We start from the raw sequence: 5,842 nt of genomic DNA on the forward strand, positions 1-5,842 counted from the left end.
TATGCATATATTATCTCCTGGCATATTAAAATAAGACTTGACTAATGTAAAACCACCTTATACAAAGTCCCCAAAAGAACAGAAATCTTTTACTGTGGGTTGAGAGTGCCAAAACTGGCACAATGAAGGACATGTCCAAGGAGGAAGAACACGGTTTTGCTAATCTGAAGGTCTTTATTTGAATCTCTCTCATGTCCGTCACTTCCTATCTGGGTGATCCGGGACTAGTTACTTCCTTCTGAGCCTCCTCGTTCTCTTTGTGAAATGGGGATGATAATAATATTGAACTTACCAAATTGTTTATTATTAAGAGTAACTGATAAAAAATCTACGTGACGCTTTTTCCTGGGGCAGCAGCCGGGCTGAGAGGAGCGTGGCTCTCTCCTCTCTCCGCCATGGCGTGTGCTCGCCCACTGATATCAGTGTGCTCCGAAAAGGGGGAGTCACCTGGCAAAAATGTCACTTTGCCTGCTGTATTCAAGGCTCCTATTCGACCAGATATCGTGAACTTTGTTCACACCAACTTGCGCAAAAACAACAGACAGCCCTACGCTGTCAGTGAATTAGCAGGTCATCAGACCAGCACTGAGTCTTGGGGTACTGGCAGAGCTGTGGCTCGAACTCCCAGAGTTCGAGGTGGTGGGACTCACCGCTCTGGCCAGGGTGCTTTTGGAAACATGTGTCGTGGAGGCCGAATGTTTGCACCAAGCAAAACCTGGCGCCGTTGGCATCGTAGAGTGAACACAACCCAAAAACGGTGTGCCATCTGTTCTTCCCTGGCTGCCTCAGCCCTACCAGCACTGGTCATGTCTACAGGTCATCGTATTGAGGAAGTTCCTGAACTTCCTTTGGTAGTCGAAGATAAAGTTGCAGGCTACAGGAAGACCAAGGAAGCTGTTCTGCTCCTTAAGAAACTTAAAGCCCGGAATGATATCAAAAAGGTCGATGCCTCTCAGCGAATGAGAGCTGGCAAAGGCAAAATGAGAAACCGTCGCCGTATCCAGCGCAGGGGCCCGCGCATCATCTGTAATGAGGATAATGGTATCAAGGCCTTCAGAAACATCCCTGCAATTACTCTGCTTAATGTAAGCAAGCTGAACATTTCGAAGCTTGCTCCTGGTGGGCACGTGGGACGTTTCTGCATTTGGCCTGGAAGTGCTTTCCGGAAGCTAGATGAATTGTATGGCACTTGGCGTAAAGCCGCTTCCCTCAAGAGTGACTACAATCTTCCCATGCACAAGATGATTAATACAGATCTTAGCAGAATCTTGAAAAGCCCAGAGATCCAAAGAGAGCCCTTCGGGCACCAAGCAAGAGGATTCATCGCAGAGTCCTAAAGAAGAACCCACTGAAAAACTCGAGAATCATGTTGAAGCTAAACCCATATGCAAAGACCATGCGCCGGAACACCATTCTTCGCCAGGCCAGGAATCACAAGCTCCGGGTGGATAAGGCAGCTGCTGCAGCAGCAGCACTAGAAGCCAAACCAGATGAGAAGGCGGCGGTTGCAGGCAAGAAGCCTGTGGTAGGTAAGAAAGGAAAGAAGGCTGCTGTTGGTGTTAAGAAGCAGAAGAAGCCTCTGGTGGGGAAAAAAGGCAGCAGCTACCAAGAAATCAGCCCCTGAAAAGAAGCCTGCAGAAAAGAAACCTACTATAGAGGAAAAGAAGCCTGCTGCATTAACTCTTAAATTTGATTATTCCATAAAGGTCAAATCATTTTGGACACCTTCTTTTGAATAAAGACCTGATTATACAGGCAGTGAGAAACAAACAAACAAAAATCTATGTGACAAGAAAACTTGGAACATAGTACACACTCAATTACTGAATATTATCATTACACTTCCTCCACTGACACATACGTCTCTTCTAAACATGAATTTTTTTGAGAAGCCGTGACTTATGGAAAATTTGGGAGGACGTATTCACCCTCTATTTCTATTCCAGATTTTACAATTCCCTTTCTCAAACACCTGTTTAATTTCATTTTCCTGGTCCCTTAAGAGCAAACATCCTAATATCTCTAGCCACTTCTTTTAGATTAGGAACAATGACATTCAAGGTAATCAGAAAGGAGGAGAGGGGAGAGATAAATTCCAAAGGACATAAAGGAAATCTGTGTATCAACAGACAGCCTTTCATTCTTTCCCTCTTCGCAATTCTTTCTGCTCAGCCTAATTTGGATCTAACTGGAGCAGTGTTTCTCAAATGGAGGTGGTGATGTTCCCCCAGCGGGTATTTGGCAATGACTGGAGATATTTTTGGTTGTCCCACTGGTAGGTAAAACTTTCATCTAGTAGACGGAGGTCAGGGATGCTGCAAACATCCTACAGTGGACAGGAAAGTGCCCCCATCAAAAAAAAGTTTTCTGATCCAAAATGTCAATAGTGTCAAGGTTAAGAGACCTAAACTGAACAAATTATGATCAAACTAGATATGCATAAAAGTAAAAGGCCCTAATCCAATTCAAGGATTATTTAGTGAGTTTTGCTCTTGGTGTTAAGCCCCTTACTAGCTCCTAGAGACAATGATCCAAGAGATTTAGAAGTAGGAGAGAAATTTGGCCATTAGGTCTCAATACTATGTGGAAACCTCTTTCTCCATTCAAGACTGATCTCTCTGGAATTAGGTTCACAAGAATTCTTTTGCAACAAGATAAAGTAGCAGTTTATGTCAGACATAGCTTGTAAAAACTGCAGGTTTTAGAGAGTAATTAAAAGAAGTCTTTATATGCAAATTACCAGCTTCTCTTAGCTAGAAGCTATCTCTGGATAGAGTTGCCTAGAGGAGGAATTTTTAACTTTGTTTTAAACATTAATTGGGAAGTTAGCTACTTCTGACTAAGAAATAAGTCCAAGAAGTTTAGTTTGAGATTGTTGTGTTGTTTTTGTGGAGGAAATTGAGAAATGCATATTGCCATATTCTAATCCTCAATGCTATAATGTGATACTTTTTCTTTTCTTTAGCTTCATTTACTTTTTTTTGGAGACCGAGTCTCACTGTCTCACCCAGGCTGGAGTGCAGTGGCTTGATCCCGGTTCACTACAACCTCTGCCTCCCAGGTTCAAGTGATTCTCCTGCCTCAGCCTCCTGAGTAGCTGAGATTACAGGCGTGTGCCACCACGCCCAGTTACATTTTTTAAAAAAAGTGAGTGAGGGGTGGGAAGTAGAAGAAAGCTAGAGAGCTGGTGGGAAGTCTCTATTCCCACAGGCAGCTCTTTGGGAAGAGAAAGAGGCTAGGAAAGACTTAATAGTGAGATGAACAGCCCAAGCTGTCTGTCTTAGGTTCCTCGGTCTCTCCTGGCTTTAGAACACAGCACCCATGTGACAGGCATGGCCAGCACCACTAAAAACTAGATCTTGGCTGGTGGAAAATCTTGGAGTTAAAGAGTAGGGCCTCACAGCCAACACTAAAACTTCAAGTTTTTTGAATGCCCATGTTTGTTCATATAGAATGGACATCAAACAGATTGGTCATAGCTGGTCATAAAGTACATTCCAGATTCGTGTTAGGAGAGTATTGGATATGGAGCCTTCAAAGACCTACAGCATCTACAAAAGACACAAAGAGGCAAACAACAGGTCCTTCTCAACCAAGCATGGCACTTTAATGAGGAGCTCAGGGGACCCACTTACAGGGGCCTCAAAGCTGTGGCAAATGGACTAGACACTATGTGCTCATGTAGATAGCTGAAAAGCCTTGAAATCAAAATGGTACATAGGGAAGAGGTGAACTAAATCCAGGATTAGGATAGATATGCATCTACCTAGTATTAGGATAGAAGAGAGACTTGGAGAGGGCCATACGGATGATTGAAACCACCTCTTTACAGATTATGACAGCGAAAGAAATGTAGCATTGCTGACTCTGTCTTTTTTCTAGCCTCACAGGCTGGCTCTCCTTGCTCATTCCTAGATATAGGCCAAGCGAACCATGGGAGGAATTTAGTTTATGGTTTAACTTTGAAGCAAGGATGATAGTAGTCCCTGCCTTAAAATGACCTCCTCCTTGTTTAGGGGACTGAAACAGCCTTTGTAAGACTAATCAAAGGCCACAAGATTAGGATTATGGGACAGACCTGAATTCTGCTAAAATGTAGATGTAATTTCTATAATCCCTTACGACTCGGGAGTCACCTGGCTAGAGGTCACATGATTTGTGACTTCCTCAATTGCTCCTATAGATAATGTCATTACTAAAGAACCTAAGATTGGTTTTTTCTAATGTTTTCTAGACTTTTTGCATTCTGATTTGCATTTTGATTTGAGAATTAACCCCCATCCTTCTGTTTTGCTGGCCCTGTGATTATTAAACTCTTTCCTGCAAAAACCTGCTGTTTTTTATGCATTAGTTTTTCTGGGCAGGAGGCAAGATGAACCCATCAGGCAATCACACTATTCTCATTGCAGGCTGACCAACTGCCCCACTAACCACTAAGGACTGGGGATGGGAAAGGGAATAAGACTCTCATAGGAGCCTACAATATTAGAGGGCTGAGTGATACCATGTCTGAAGACAGAAATTAGATGGCTGGGACCTAGAAACCAGTCAGTCAAACAATATCAGTGGGCCAGGTATCTTATTCATTCACTTAACATATATTTATTCTCAGTACTCAGGAATATAGTCACACCCATAGAGGACTTTATAGAGCCTGAAATCTATTAGGTGTTAGAGACTCCCTAGCATCCGTGAACAGGAAGAGGTTCAATAGGCAAACAGTATAAAGTGGCCAACCAGTAAACCAGTGTATAATCATGACAGGTGGAAAGTCTGTCACATTTATTGAGCAACTACAATAAGAAATCCACATAACAATCCCATAAGTATATTATTATTACACCATTGTACAGATTAAAAACACTAATCGTCAGAGATATTAAACACAAGTTTTCACAGGTGAAGATAATTAGAGAGAATTCTACTACCTTTATGTCCAAAGCCTGTTCTTCCCTTCCTCTGCACTAAACTTATCAGGGAAGCCTGGAAGCAAATGGTAGGGACTCACCCAAAGAATTTATTTGGGTATAGGATACAAGTCCCTGAGGCATGTGTAGGGAAGAATCAACCCAAGCCTTCCAAAGAACTAGGACATTAAGCAGAGAATCAAGGGTCACTCAGGAAAGAAGGGACCAGGCAGAAGTCCAGCCACTAAGCCTGGGGACAAACCCAGCAAAGGAGCCACAGTAAAGCTGAGCCACTGACCTCCTGGCCCGCATCTTACATCCCAACTGAGGGCACAGTTGTCTAGAGTGGTCAGATAAAGGATGGAACATGGCCGGGCACAATGGCTCATGCCTATAAATCCCAACACTTTGGCAGGCCAAAGTAGGCGGATTGCTTTAACTCACAAGTTTGAGACCCGCCTGAGCAACATGGCAAAACTCTGTCTCTTCAAAAATACGAAAATTAGCTGGATGCGGTGGCAGGTGCCTGTAGTCCCAGCTACTCAAAAGGCTGAGATGGGAGGCTGGATTGAGCTTGGGAGGCGGAGGTTGTAGTGAGCCAAGATCGTACCACTGTACTCCAGCTTGGGCAACAGAGCAAGACCCTATCTCTCTCTCTCTCACACACACACACACACACACATGCACACACACACACAAAATGGAACACCTGTTAAGTTTGAGTTTTAGATAAATGATTTTTTTATTTAGTATTAGTCATTTTTTATATTATTTGGGAAATATACTAGAAAATTATTTACCTGAAATTAAAATTTAACTGGGCATCTTGTATTTTTACTTGCTAAATCTGGCAGCCCTAGTGACTGTGCCATATGTGGGGATGAAGCCCCACAATCATGAAGGCAAGAGGGGTACAGGGATAAGGAACCTAGTAC

The 5,842-nt window shown here is 43.2% G+C and overlaps 1 pseudogene; it reads left to right on the forward strand.

Moving 5' to 3' along the window:
* Positions 1-355: 355 nt before the first annotated feature.
* Positions 356-1,768, forward strand: LOC100978299 (large ribosomal subunit protein uL4-like; annotated as a pseudogene).
* Positions 1,769-5,842: the final 4,074 nt, after the last annotated feature.

This window comes from Pan paniscus, chromosome 11, assembly GCF_029289425.2.
Source record: "Pan paniscus chromosome 11, NHGRI_mPanPan1-v2.0_pri, whole genome shotgun sequence".
Classification (NCBI taxonomy): Eukaryota; Metazoa; Chordata; class Mammalia; order Primates; family Hominidae; genus Pan; species Pan paniscus.